Raw genomic sequence first — 14,870 nt, forward strand, 5'->3', positions numbered from 1 at the left:
TGTCCGTTATTTATCACCACATATAGTCGCCAAGCTCGGAATATACGTGACATAGTCATGAAACATTGGGCTACACTAGCTTTAGATAAAGACTTAACAAAGTTTGTAAAAAATGGCCCTAAATTTACATATCGGAAAGCGCAGACACTAGCGTCACATTTGTCACCAAGCTTATTCCAAACAAGATCAGAATATACAAACATAAGAGGGATACCTAAAGGTTTTTTCTCATGTGGAAACTGTTCAATTTTTAGGTATGTATGCAAAACTAAGATCATAAAGTATGATGATAACAAAAAGAGCCATGTTATAAAAACCTTTTTGAATTGCAATACCACCTTTACAATTTATTTGTTGCAATGCGGGGGCACTATGCGGTATGTTGGCCACACAAAAAGATCCTTAAAACCCCGCATTGCAGAACATGTTCGCTTAATAAAAAGGAACGATGTTACACATCCAGTACCTCGACATTTTTCAAAGTGTAGTAGGGGTGGTATTGAGAATTTCTCATTTATGGCCCTTGAACATGTTTCCCCACATACTAGGGGAGGAGACAAGGAGGGTATGCTTAATCGGCGTGAAATGTACTGGATTTACACCTTGCGCACTCTTCACCCACTTGGCATCAACCAGGAGTGGGAACTCAAACACTTCCTGGTTGGCTGAGTGGTTGGGGAGTGTGCTGGGTGTAATAGGCCATTATAGTTACAATTAAGGAATATTGCTGCGCTTCAGTAATTCTTTGCAAAGAAGCCTTATGGCTTTTGCGTGTATACTATGTCTGCTACATCGCACTTCAATGGGGTATATTTGATCTACCTTTTTGTGAAATAAAGTAAATATTGAAAATATTGAGACTGAAGGTTCACCCCATCATCAATATTGTATTCTAGATATGGTATGTTATGTATATATGGGTATATGCTATTGATTATAAATCTATCAGGGAGATGATTTGTCCACATCATCCAACTCTAATACGTCACATTATGAATTTGTGTTGTTCAATTGATTATATATTTTTTCAGTATTATGTGAGCATTACAGTGTCTTTGTTTTTAATCCCAATGTTTTTACTGGTAAGAGGTGTTTATGTATGTCTATTATGTTTTATATATGTGGGTTATAAGTACCTTCCCATGGAGAAGACCTCCGGATCGTGGCCGCGGTGTGCCCTTCTTCCTCCCCGGTCCCAGAAGCCCCACCAAGGATAATCGGAGGGCGAACACAGCGCGGCCAACTTCGGATCTTCGCGGCTACTCCCGGTGATCGACGAGGAAAACGCCATCGCCTGCTGCAAATTTCTCCCCAAAATGGCGTCCGGAACAAACCTACCGGTCCACGTGGCGCCCCTGGCTGAGTTGCAAGCTCCCTCCACAAAATGGCGCCTGCTGGGGACGTCCCCGCCCGTGGGGCTCCGTGGGATCTGCTGGCGCGCCACGGCTGACGTCAGTAGGATGCTTGACTCACATCCGGCGCCAACGGAGACCCCGCCTGAACCCGGAATCCGTCTCCGCCCGCAGAGCGTCATGGGGCTCACGGACGAGCCGCAAATGACATCAGCAGGGTGCGCGACCCGCGCCCGGCGCCGACGGAAGCCTCGCCTGCTCCTGGCCGGAGCGCCGGGGCCCCCGAGCGACACCCAGCGGCTGAGTGGCATACAGCTGATACCACAGGATACTCCCAGCTCGGGGCAACCTGGCGCTCCCCCCTCTCGGCCGATGGGCCCTCCCGGGGCAATCTTATACCCTCACCGGATCCCGGGCTCCCTCTCCCTCCCTGGAGGAGTGCTGCCAGCGCAAGTCTTCACAGCCCCACATGAGCCCTTCCGCGGTCATACTTCCAGGGATGGGGTCTGTAAAACTATGATACCCACATATATTCCCCTCTGAGTCTCTTCCTACCACCCCTAGAGTCAGCTGGGTTCCCCCCTCACTACCCTATAGTTGTGTTATCCCCCACTAGAAGGATTATCAGGATTAGACATTGACTCTTTCCCTCAAGCTCCCATTCCTTTATCGTTAGCGTTATAGATGTTCCCCCATTTTGATTTTGATTCAGGGCCCCATGAAAAAGTTCTGTTGTTGCTGCTGCGATCGTTACTGTTATTGCTCCGAATGGAGCTCATGTTATTATGCTCGCTTCACCTACAGGCTGAGACAAATTGTTGCTTATGCGGATATATGTATCCCCCCCCGTTCCCCTACCCCCCCCCTGTTCCCCTACCCCCCCCCCTTTCCTACCCCCCTCCTTCGCCCCCCCCACTCTCCCCTTCCCCCCCCCCTCTCCCCTTCCCCCCTCCCCACCCCCCTCCTCCCTCCACCACCCCCACCCCCCTCTCCCCCCTCCCTCTCCCACACCCCCCCTCCCCACCCCCCCCTTCCCCTCTCCCTCCCCCCACCCTACCCCTACCACCAACCCCCTCCCGCCTTCACCAACTAACTACCCTCTCACTCTGCTAAAACTGTTCCCAACAACACACAGGTGAGAGAGACACTGCCCGGACTAAAAGCAGGAGGCAACGACCCCCCCGACACACTGATAACTTCTAACACCTGGTCACTTGAATGCTTTGTTAGTACTGGTTGAATGTGATCTGATGTTATATCTATGTCTCTAATCTACACCATCTCAACAGGTACCAGGCGACTATAGCAGTCTTTATGAAAGATGTCAAGGCCTAACTTTCCTGCCATGGCCCATGTAATGCATATTCTCAATGTTACCCGATGTTCAGTCTGGTTGTTAAAGAAATAATCCATAATTACGTCAGCCAAACATGTCACAGGAGCCTATTGCCCTTTCTCAAGGGCTAACCGGCCCCACCTGGGGATGCATGCTACATACTCCTTGATGCTCAAAATGACGTTATCCAATAACGGGCTCCTCCCGAGCCCCTTTTTGATCCCCCCGCTCCCCCCCATCCTGTCGCGGTCCTCTCCCACTCCTCTCCCCTCTCCCCTCCTCTCCCCTCTCCCCCCCCCACACTCCCCTCGTCTCTTGCCCCCCCCCATACCTGGTACTCCCCTACCCTTGCCCCCTTCTCCCCTCTCCCTCCCTCCCCCCCCTCCATCACACTCCCCCCCCTTCTCCCTCAACCCCACTCCCTCTGCCTATCCCCCCTCCCTCTCTCCCCCTCCTCCCCCCACCCCCCAAGCATCCTACCTTCCTGGAAAGGACGCCTCATAACAGTATCCCACCAGACATCGGGAGTGTGTAGCCTATCCCAAAAGGTTGGCACTACTTACCCTGGTGGTAAAGGATTGTGTAATGCAATATGTACTTTGAGTGTTTCATGCTATCTAAAATGAAAAACAACAGAGAACATGTGATTGAACTGCCCTTTCACCCTCCCACCTCTACCCCCCTACCTACACCCCCCCTCTCTCTCCCCCCCCTACCCTCTCCCCCCTCCTTATTTTATCTTTCCTTCTCCCTTTTGGCTCTCCCTTCCTCCCCCCCCCCTCCTCTCGCCCCCCTCTATCTCTAGGCACCCATCCTCATGCGCGCAGCTCATTCCCCCACTCCCACCAGCCCTAAACCACTCCCCCCCCAATCTCACCCGCACCTCAATACATGGGAAACCAAAAGATGTTATCCCCCTTTAGCCCCCCCCGCACGAAGGAAAATAGGGCGATGGTAGTATAGACCCGATCTGCCCTGTTGGCAGTAAGTTCCCTAGAAGCCTCTCCAATTCGGACACTCTAGAGAAAATATGCTCGGGTGTAACCGAAGATTGTTAAGGGTCTCTGCCCAGCCCGCCTCTGCTGGAGGCCATTACCGGCCCGGCCCCCAAGGGTCTTATACCACTCCAGCCGGTCCTTAGATTAGACCGGTTTTCAACCTTTAAGACCCCATTAGGGTCGACTTTCTTCTCCTCTTCTCTTACCCGCTGTTACTGTCCCAGCGGTTCCTCACCCAATCCTCCCTCTCTTCCCCCCCCAACCCACCCTCTCTCTCCCCCCCGCTTCCCCCCCATTTTGGCTGCTTGTCTCTCAGCTCTACGCAAATGAAAACACACACGCCGATTCCCCGTCAGATCAGGCAACCCCAGTCACTAAGACCCCCTCTCAAGCCTCCCCCCCCCAAACCGGAAGGGACCCCACCCTTGGCCCAGCGAAAACTTAAGACAAAATGTCTCAACAAAAAGCACTAAAAATTGTTTCCCTAAATGTTAAGGGCCTGCACAACAATAGGAAGAGACGCCTGGCACTCCAGGAATTAAGAAGTCGGGGGGTGATATGGTTTTCCTCCAGGAGACCAACTTCACATCTCAGGAGCCGCCTAAAACATTTCAGCAAGCGTATCCGTTGAGCTACTTCTCTTCGTTTAGTAGCAAACGCAGAGGGGTTGCCATTCTGATTCGTCAGGGCACCTGGCTGGTCAAGAGAGAGGACTGAAATGCTGAAGTAGATTACTGCTATAAAGTCTTTCTTTTTGTATGCTGTCTGAAGCAGAGAGATACCCTGAAACTCTGGAGAGAGAACAGCTTGATTTAAGTATTCTAGGTGTGTCAGAGGGAACATTTGCATGTGATTAAATGAAGACCTTTGTGTCATCAAATGTATGAGCCCATCATTTGCGTCTTGGTTAACATTGTTCTTGTTATTAAAGTTTGTTCCAAGTTTTTTTGCATATGTTAACCTTAGTTAGTGACGTATGTCTTTCAGGACTCTAATCCCGCCCCCGTTGGTTCCCTATTGGACAATAGGATTAAGGGATTAACCAATGAGACACGATTGCGGGATATATAGCTTTTACCCGAAATCCACTTAATATTAGTCCCTGAAGAAGAAACGTTCCGTTTCGAAACGCGTAGGACAAGCTTGTACTAGTGCTCTAGCCCCATACTGGCACCCTACTGCGCGATTTTGACTGTTGCTGAGCGGCGCCGAATCCCTGTGGTGACGTCACGATCCAGGAAGTGATCCACACGGAGGAGAGTGTTGGCGCACAGCTGATGTCTAAAACTGCCCTGCTGAAACACTGCAGGAATCAGCAGCTCCCAGCCTGCCTGTGCTCAGGGGAGCAAGATCAAGCAGAGGTTGTGCATACATTTCAAACGGACCCTGCACCATCGAGGACAGCAGTATCACCCCTGCAAAGACATATATCCTGGTCTCCGAAGGCATTGGGTAAAATATCCCGAAACTGCTTGTTATTAATTTATTTGATGTACGCACATTACTCACCATTTATTATTCATGTCAATAATATTTTGTAATGCACTATGAGTGTTGTGCGCTGTGTCTCTTTTTTGTATCCATTTGACAGAATTGACTGGCTATTTCTAGAACACGCACTGACAAAATTTGGGTTCAAAGATTCGTTCATGAAGGGGGTTCAGGGACTATACCGAAACCCGTCAGCCTCAAAAAGACTTTCAGGTGGAGGCCCCGAACGATTCCAAATCCGCAATGGAACCCGGCAAGGATGCCCCCTCTCCCCTCTTCTTTTCGCCCTCACGATCGAATCACTGGCGACTAGAATAAGACAAAACCCAAATATTCAGGGTCTCTCCCTCGATCAGGAACAATACAAAATTTCCCTTTTCGCTGATGATATCATCCTAACTCTGACTAACCCCCTAACTTCCCTCCCTAACCTTCAGATGGAACTGACGGAGTTTGGGAAGGTATCAGGATATAAAATAAACAGCGACAAATCTGAGGCCCTAAATCGTAGCCTCCCAGATCCCGTGGTCAAACTCCTTAAACTAAATTTTAGCTATAGATGGTGCCCTTCGCACATTAAGTATCTGGGAATTAATGTGTCAAGGCACTACCGGGATCTATACCGGGTTAACTACCCGAAGTTATGGGTCAAGATCAAAAAGGATCTAGATCATTGGGAAGGTTACCAGATCTCGTGGTTCGGGAGGATGATCTCCGCAAAAATAAATATACTCCCAAGAATGTTATACTTTTTTCAGACACTCCCGATCCACGTTCCGGCCACTGATCTAAAATACATACAGAACAGATTGCTCCACTTCATTTGGCAGGGCAAGAGGCCCAAAGTAGCCAGATCGGTCCTGATGGCCGCGAGATCCAGGGGGGGACTGGGGGTACCAGATTTATATAAATACTACCTAGCTGCCCAGCTCAAGCAGGTAGTAATGTGGAACTCAGACCCGACCCGTTGTTGCTGGGTAAAAATAGAGAATCAATATGCCAAGATGCCTTCCTTGCAAGCCTACCTCTGGAGCCTGGACAGAGGAGAGGGGCAAAAATATAATCTTGCACTGCAGGCCTCACGACTCACGTGGGATGTCTGGAATAGATGCAAAATCAAATATGATCTCTCCTCAACTAGTTCTCAACTGACCCCTATCTTTAATAACCCGAGATTCCCTCCGGGATGCAGATCTAAACTGTTCGTCCAATTCAACACAAGGGGTATAGAGGCGATTGCTGATCTTTTGAGCCTAGGGAAGCTCCTGACCTATCAAGAACTGAGGACTAAATATAAAATTCGAGAATTGGACATATTCAAATATCTACAAATCAGAAATTTTGTACGGACCACCTGTCCTCTTCCAGAATACCCCACTCTCACTAAGTTCGAGCACCTCTGTGAGGTTAAGACTCACCAGAAGGGTCTAATATCAGATATATACAATGTACTAGAGCACTCAACGACTCCCAAACAGCATGATTACATGCTTAGATGGTCAGCAGATCTGAGTATGAATATAGAAAGAGAGACTTGGGAAGAAATCTGGCAGGCAGCCTCAGAAACTTCCCTATGTACTACAATCAAGGAAAATATTTACAAGATTATGTTTGGCTGGTATCTTACCCCAGCACGATTAAACCAGATCTACCCTCTGGCATCAGACCAATGTTGGAGAGGCTGTGGTAATAGAGGGGACATGGTCCACATCTGGTGGTCCTGTCCAGAAATTGTGAAATACTGGACCAAGGTCCACATTTTGATAAAAGAGGTCACCGACCTAGAAATTCCTATTGAACCACTGACCTACCTGTTGGCTGCGCCAATGCCGGACATTGTCCGGCCCACCAGGAAATTAATCTCCTTCATCCTTACCGCGGCTAGATGCTGCATTGCGGCCTCCTGGAGGAAAACGACCACGCCAGCACTGAGCACAATCAAAAACAGAATCGGTGATGTGATGTCCATGGAACGGCTGACCGCCATCGTTAGGCAAAAAGTCCCCGCCTATGAGGAAATTTGGGAACCCTGGATCCTTCTCACTAGAGTTGCCCAACCAACCTTAACGAGTCGGAGGCCCTCCTCCTCCCCGTAAGGACTAAAAAACAGTTCGAAACAGAGAACCTACAACAGCCAAATGGGTTTCCCACCCCTCCCACCTAACTCTCCACCCTCCCCCTCTCTCTCCCCTTCATTCCCCACACCCCTCCCTCTCTTCGCCTTCCTTCCCCGAAGGCATCCCCCCCTTCCTCTTTTTTTCTTCTTCTCTGGCAGCTCCGGTTGCCACTTTACTTCTCCCCCAAAAAAGTTGTTCAAAAAATTATTTTTAGGCTATGTTATTTGTAATGACTGATGTACTGTATAAGTGCCTAATAAAAACATTGGGAAAAAAAAAAAGGAACAAGGCATACTTGTGGAGTGCACGAGCACTCATCACCCTATACTTCTCCCTGAGTGCCGGTGGCAGACCGCGCAGGATGATGTCGGGCACCGTATCGATACAAGCAAATGTAGGTTGGGTTCTGGAATCGGGTGCTCTTCCGTGAGCAGGTGTGCTTGTGGCGGCGGGCGAGGGTAGGTGGTCTGGGAGGAAGCTTTCCTCCTGTCTTGGTCGCCGTGTTGTCTCCTGGTGTGGTCTTGACGGGGTTATCATGTTATCCTCCTCCTCAACGGCATACATGTACACTCCTGCTCTGACATCGGGGATACAGGGGCATGAACACCGAGCAAATTATGTATCCCCGCTATGTCAGCCTCTATCTTCTCCATCCGTCGATCCATCCATTGATCCATATTTAGCATCCGTTGTTCCATATTTAGCATGGTCTCCAGAAGCAGATCTATCTTTGCCAGCACAATAGAGTTCTCGGGAATATCCACACTTATCCCATTCAGCATCCGGTCTAACGAGCTGCTTCTTGTGCATGGTGTTCTGTGGACATCTGTGTGGATGGGTGCTACGGAGAATGAGATGGGGGTTCCATGGAGAGAAGCGCAGCGTCATCAAAGAAGGGTGGAGGAGGTGACCTGTGGATATCCTGGAGAGGAGAAGTGGCAGCGTCGTCAAAGAGGAATGGAGAAAGTGACATCTGGATTTTCGGGCGAGAAGCGGCAGAGTCGTCTAAGCGCAAAGGAGAAAGTGACCCGTGGATTTCAGAGGCACCAGCGGCAGCGTCGTCAAAGAGCACTGGCGAAGATGGCCTGTGGGTTTCCGGGAGGGCGGCGGCAGCGTCAAGGACGAGTAGTGGAGAAGACGGGCTGAAGATTTTCAGGAGAGCGGCGGCAGAGTCGTCGAAGTGAATGGGAGGAAGTGGTCTGCGGGTTCGATGGGTTGGCTGCCATTTGTTTTGCGTTGAGTGTACATTGCCGTATTTCTTCTTGACATAATAAGGCTGACGTCTATTAAAACAATTAGCCTTTGGAGTCAGCAGAAGGTTTTCTTTATTGGCCTTAGCCTGTCGCTTTGGCCTTGGCGTGGAAACGGCTGCCACCTTTCGCTTTTTCTGCATAACAGGCACGGCAGAGGCGAGTGGGTTCCTGCATCCGTAGAATCGGGGTTGATCCATGGAAGCAGATGGCACAATGCAGTATCTGCACAAGGGCAAGTTCAGATAAAGATCATTGAGTGGTTGGCTATGCAAAGTTTGTAACCTTTTATGCATGGTGACGAGGTACAGGTGTTAAAATATAATGAAGAAATAAGTGCGGAACCCAAAAAACACCTTAATAATGTGAATCACTATATAAATATAATAGTGTACCATATAAATCACCTTGTATAATTAAATAAAACACAATACAGGTGTTACTCTACTCTGAAAGTATAATTCAAACCATACAGTCCGTTGGTTGTGGCGTGTGCTGCTAAATCAGAGAGTGGCTCAGCACTCACACAAACTAGAAGAAAAAAACACAGGAAAAGCGCAAAACGCAAATGGTGAAGTATGTCATATACAAATGTATTCGTGATAAGGAGGTAAGTATTAAGCGTACATCAATATAGAACAAAATGAGCATTCATGTGCAAAATTGCACGATGTTACCACATTGCAGTCATCTGGGTAGAAGGTAAGGTCCAATGGTACAGCAGCTGGCGTTAGTGCAACGTCATCAGAGTCTCTCACCACCCGGATGTCCTCGCGATCAACAGCCTCAGTCCTTGAGCTGCTGGAATCACCCCACCGACTGGAGCATCTGTGTAGATCAAGGCACTGCGTGTAGACCGCACATGCGGAAGTCTTTATAACCAGCAGTGCACGTCCATGTTGAAGCACTTTCTCTGTTACCAGATCCCCCAGTGTGCAGCAGTAGTATACAGTCCCGGCGCTCGCGCACCTCAGTGACGTCACGGGTAGCATGCAGAGTGAGAACGGAACGAACTAGGCCAATAGTTCATACCACAAAGGCATAAAAATGCTAATATAGCAATGAGTAGTGGCAAAATTAAAAGGTACCAAGCTATAAAATAATTCAACGCGTTTCGAAGCTAAAAATGCTTCTTCTCCAGGGATAAAATTCACCGTCACATTCTCCAGTATTAAATACACACGTCACTGCCATCATTGGTCAGCCTATTAGGGCAATAAGCCAATCACATGTATATACTCAAAACTGGGGGCGTGACAATGGATCGGATCAGAAATATACAAAAGCAGTTAACACACTTTATTACATATATAACTCTGCAAAAAAACGGCTCTGCAAAAAAAGGGGGAAATAAAACACAATCATTAAACAAATACACATCGTTATTACATATTTATTTATCTAAAAGTTGATAAAAATGATTATAAAAAATATAAGAAATTTCCCACATAGAGAAGATTATACTGTTCAATGGAGTCAATGGACCTGATGCTATCCTAAGAGATAACAAATATAAACGTGATGAAGTATATTAGATACATACGGTGGCATCCATATAGTGCTAATAAAATGCCCATACATCTAACTCTTCGTTCAACCCCTTAGGTACCATACAATCTAATTTATGTATCCAAAAGGATTCCTGAGCAGAAAGGGCCTTAAGTCTATCACCCCCTCTCCTGTCTATTGCAACATGTTTGATGCCCAGAAATGTCAAACTTGAAGGGTCTTTCTGATGGTGGGTCAGGAAATGTCTGGAAACACTGTGTTTTTCAAATCCATTCCTGATATTCCGGATGTGTTCCTGTATTCTTATCTTTAAATTACATTTCGTTCTCCCTACGTAATGTAATCCACAGGAACATTCTAGTAAATACACTACGTACATTGAATCACAGGTTATGAAATCCTCTATAGTGAACACTTCTTTTGTTTTTTTAGACAAAAAGGTCTTCCTATTTACATGCATGTATTTACATACAGAACACTTTGTGCAGTTGAAGTTACCCATGGGTTTATTACCCAGCCAAATCTTTTTAGAGACTGGACATGTGATTAGTCCAATGTCACTAGGAGTTAAGACATTCTTTAGATTTGAAGCTTTTCTATAAATGAATCTAGGTTTTTTAGCCAGATGGTCACCCAACACTGGATCATTACTTAAAATAGACCAGTGTTTCGAAACCACCTTCTCGATTTGTTTGTGTACAGAACTATAGTTAGTCACAAATGCCACATCTACTGTTTGCGTGGTTGTAACCCTTGGTTTCTTTTCCTTTTGAGTCAACAGATTTTCACGGTCCATACACTGTACTCTTTGAGTTCTTTTGCTAAGTACTCAGAATTGTATCCTCTTTCAATAAACCGTCAAAACATTAAATCTGCTTGTTTCAAATAGGTGTTGTTGTCACTGCAATTTCTTTTCAACCTCATGAACTGGCCCCAAGGGATATTTCTAATCCAAGTGTCTTTATGATTACTGGATGCCATCAGTAGGTTATTTGTGTCAACCTCCTTAAGGAAGGTCTCAGTTTGCACCCTTCCTTCTTGATTAGATGTTAGTTTGAGGTCCAGATAATTAATGGTATTCATATCTGTTTGGTGTGTGAACTCCAAATTGAAGTCATTGTTATTAATAAATGACACAAAGTTGTCTACTGATGCATTATCCCTGTCCCAAAAACCAGGACATCATCTATATAACGCCGCCAAACAATGATGTTATTGGCAAAGGGATTGTTGGCCCATATACATTGATCCTCCCAGTGTCCCACATACAGGTTTGCGAAACTACAGAACCCATATAAGATCATATTGAACCCCCCAAAAAAATAAATCCGATTTTAATATAAAATGTTCTGTCTCTGAATTTAATATCATAGTACAAAGTACATTTGTTCTTAATGCGAATCATTCTGTTTCACAAAAGATTCCATAAAGTTTACATTTGATTAATTTCTTAATTTTCTGTAAACTTCAGGAAGTTACAGTACAATTATTACAGTACATTAATGACCATTTTTCAGTAAAATTCAAGCTAAGTTGTTTATTTCTTCAACAGGTTTAGAAAGCCCTGCTTATCTTTTGTGAATGATAACAATAAAACATTACAAATGCTTTTTCATAACAAATAGATATTTGTGCTGAAGTGTGATAAGCAGTTGAATTATAACATTGATTATTCCCATTATATGTAAACAATATAGTTTTAGCAGACTGTAAAGAATGTACACATCTCAATACATGCAGTACTTAGCACAGTCCTTAAGAAGAATTCAAATATTATCTGTAATTATAAAGTGGAAGAATTCCCTCACTCTCACACTAAAGTGCTCATTATCCGTTGTCACCTTAAGTTATTTCTGTAGGGGTAAGCCGTTTCTCCTCTATTTTATGTTGTGCAAAGTATTGCACACAAATGACCTCTTAGCACTATGTTGCAGCATAGAGATACTTATCAATAGAAGACAATGCATTTATTGAAATGGAGTTCTATATTAAATGTTTTACAGCTAGCAGCACCCTAAAATGTATAACTTGGAAAATGTTTGAAGAATTCAGAGTGTTTTCTTCTTTAGTGTGCCACATATTCCAGTAAGTAAAGATTGCTTTGCCAAGCAGATACAAACAAAATGCAAAGTGCAGTGAAGTTTTTAATAACACGTTACCACTGAAAAAGTCAACGTAGTCAGCAGGATTTGAACCTGCGTGGGGAAACCCCAATGGATTTCGCCTTCGCCTTAACCACTCGGCCATGACTACATAGCTGGTATTACTGAATACAGTCACACAGATGGCTCTTGAGCGGATATGGGTAACACTCACTAATGAATGATGACCAATATGAACTAAATAACCATGAGAACATTTTCATAAAGAGAAATACATGAAATGTTTGTACACATTGTTTAAACAACATTATCTTTGTAAAATGTTGCTTCTATTGGGTTTTTGAAAAATGACGAGAAATACTTTGTGTTAACCACATTCAATGTACAGTATGAAACAGATCTGAGGCAGAAAAAAAGAAAAGGGGTTAAAAGGAGTAATGGGAAAATGATCTAACTTGGATGTCAGAGATTAAAAGAGCAGAGTTGGAGGGCAATTGGGGCAAGAAGAAGATGGATCATTACAGGGACATGCTCCAGTGGCGTAATCGGTTAGCGCACGGTACTTATATGTCAGTATATGCTAAGCTATGCCGAGGTTGTGAATTCAAGCCTCACCTGAAGCAAACCCTTTTTTTGTTTCATCAACCAATAGCATTGTTTGAATGTATACAATGTTAAATAAAAGGCCTATGGGTGTAAATTGTAAAATGTAATCTTTTACATTAAAAACAACATTTCCGCATTTTGCTATTTGGCTTACATTGGAGCGCATGTAAATCAGTCAAATTCAATAGGTGTCTCAATGTGGGCAAGAAGATATTGGTAATTGATGATGTATGATTTAAAAAAATAAAAAATGAGAGCTGTCCAAGCAAATTGTTCCTTTTTTCAAACCAAAATACACCAGTGGAGCCAATGCTACCTATTATTTGGATCTAGAGGATACATATATTTCCAGATGTATATATCCTAAAAAGGCAATCTTTAATGAGCATCCTGTCTATCTGTACTAAGTAGGGATCAGCCTATCCCCCCTTCTTAACCCAACTATTCACCTCTCACATTCGTATCTTGCTCACCATATGTAAACCACTTCTCACCTCTCTCATAATCTGTTGTTATTACATTTCCTCCACCTACCCCCTGAGAATGATTAATAAACAAATCTAAACTCAATACAAAACCTCATTAAGAGTTAAAATTCACCCTAGCAAAGTCACATTCTGCCTTTCAATCAAGCCTGAAATATTTTTTCAAACACAATTTGCACCTGAATGGCGGTGGTGGAACAAAAGCTTTCTACGTTTTGTTTTTAAATCCAAACAAGTATAAATACCTCTTAAGAGTTAATCCTCACTGTAGCACAACCCCATGCTATTTCACCAGAGTCTTCAATTGAATAAATTCTCTTATTGCTATAGGCGAGTGGATTTTGTATGTGGTAGAAACCAAGAGTGCTGAAAGAAGTTTTGCATGTACGACCACCTTTTCTTTCAGATTTACTTGCTTTATGCTTTATGCTTTATCAGAGTGGGCAATCATAAATGACAACATAGAAGAGGATTAAAGAATCTTCTTTTTTTTGCCATTTACATAGCAAGCTAAAGGAAAACATGCTAAAACCACAATGAAGATTTGAGTAACACAGTTAAAGTAAATATGAAGGATCAAGGCTTGATGTTAATATTAAAGATATTTTAAATGCCTTAAGCATAGAATAAAATATTCCAACACATTTGAACTTTGCAACTCACTCAAAAAATCATGTCTTTTGATCAATTTTAAACAGAGGGTTCAGGGCTCTACGGATTTAAAGAATTTATTATATCAAATACACAACATTTCAACCATCAAAAAGTGGTCTTTCTCAAGTGAGAAAGACCACTTTTTGATGGTTGAAACGTTGTGTATTTGATTTAATAAATTCTTTAAATCCGTAGAGCCCTGAACCCTCTGGTTTTTTTTTTGCTGACTTTGGAGTCTGTCATTCACAGGGACTCCCCTGGATCAAGAGCACCAGTAACAACAAGTATCAGTTAGAGTTTTCAGTTTTTGGTGTGCAGCATTTATCTTGTTTTTTTCTGCTTTTGATCAATTTTGACATACAAAGGGTGGAGGGATACCAACATTGATCTCTTGGGTATCTAGAGGGAACTATCAATATGCAGACTATGGCAAAAGTATCAACAAAATAAACATGTCCAAGAATTAGGTATTCAATATTGTTAATCTGCAAGACAAAAACATACAGAACCCCTATAAGATCATATTGAACCCCCCAAAAAATTAAATCTGATTTTAATATAAAATGTTCTGTCTCTGAATTTAATATCAAAGTACAAAGTACATTTGTTCTTAATGCGAATTATTCTGTTTCACAAAAGATTCCATAAAGTTTACATTTGATTAATTTCTTAATTTTCTGTAAACTTCAGGAAGTTACAGTACAATTATTACAGTATATTAATGACCATTTTTCAGTAAAATTCAAGCTAAGTTGTTTATTTCTTCAACAGGTTTATAAAGCCCTGCTTATCTTTGTGAATGATAACAATAAAACATTACAAATGCTTTTTCATAACAAAAAGCTATTTGTGCTGAAGTGTGATAAGCAGTTGAACTATAACATTGATTATTCCCATTATATTTAAACAATATAGTTTTGGCATACTGTAAATAATGTACACATCTTAATACATGCAGTACTTAGCACAG

The sequence above is a fragment of the Ascaphus truei genome (assembly GCF_040206685.1).
Source record: "Ascaphus truei isolate aAscTru1 chromosome 12 unlocalized genomic scaffold, aAscTru1.hap1 SUPER_12_unloc_1, whole genome shotgun sequence".
In the NCBI taxonomy this organism is placed as follows: domain Eukaryota; kingdom Metazoa; phylum Chordata; class Amphibia; order Anura; family Ascaphidae; genus Ascaphus; species Ascaphus truei.